Genomic DNA, 763 nt, shown 5'->3' on the forward strand with positions numbered 1-763 from the left:
GTTTTTAAACCAGTAAACAATAGTCATCACCAACAAAAAAAAATCATTACCGTGCAATTATACATGGTGAAAACAATTTGTGACAAATACAAAACGAGCAAATTATCATCCAAGTTGGACAAATGTAAGTAATCTAAATCAACTGCCCGCAGTTTCAAAGTTGTATATATACAAAGTTGTTAATGTTTTCAGATCCAGCTGTTGCCCAAGTATTGAGCTGCTTGTAAACTCTTGATTAATACTGACCTAAGGCCGTTCTTACAAGAACTAAGTTGTTTGACTGTTTGAAGATATAGCTTTTAAATATAATCAAAGCCTTGTTGGTATTTGGCCGGGTGAGACTACTTTTCGCAGAGCAGTAGTAATATTAGAGTGTGTGAAGCTTATAAACAAACAATGTTTGCAGCAAGTTCAGGATATATGGAGCAGTCCACATTACTCTTCATTCTCTAAAGCCAAGCAAAGACACCCCCCCCCCCTTCAATATCAGACCCCTCCATCCTCTCCCCTGACTCTATGCATAGTGATTGAAACTATAATCAAGAGCATCCAGCCTCAGGAGTGAGATTTATGCATTAAGATATAAAAAAACCTAAGTTATGCAGGTGTGAGTGTGTTCTTTTAGCAGGGAATATCAAATAACTGCATAATATGGTAACACTCTGGACTAAAATTAGAATTTTAATATGTCCCAAACTAAATTAAGTATTGCTTGAGAACGGAAAGAGAAGAAAATCTAAAACAAATACACTTATAATCACTC

This window comes from Aplysia californica, unplaced genomic scaffold, assembly GCF_000002075.1.
Source record: "Aplysia californica isolate F4 #8 unplaced genomic scaffold, AplCal3.0 scaffold00101, whole genome shotgun sequence".
NCBI lineage: Eukaryota > Metazoa > Mollusca > Gastropoda > Aplysiida > Aplysiidae > Aplysia > Aplysia californica.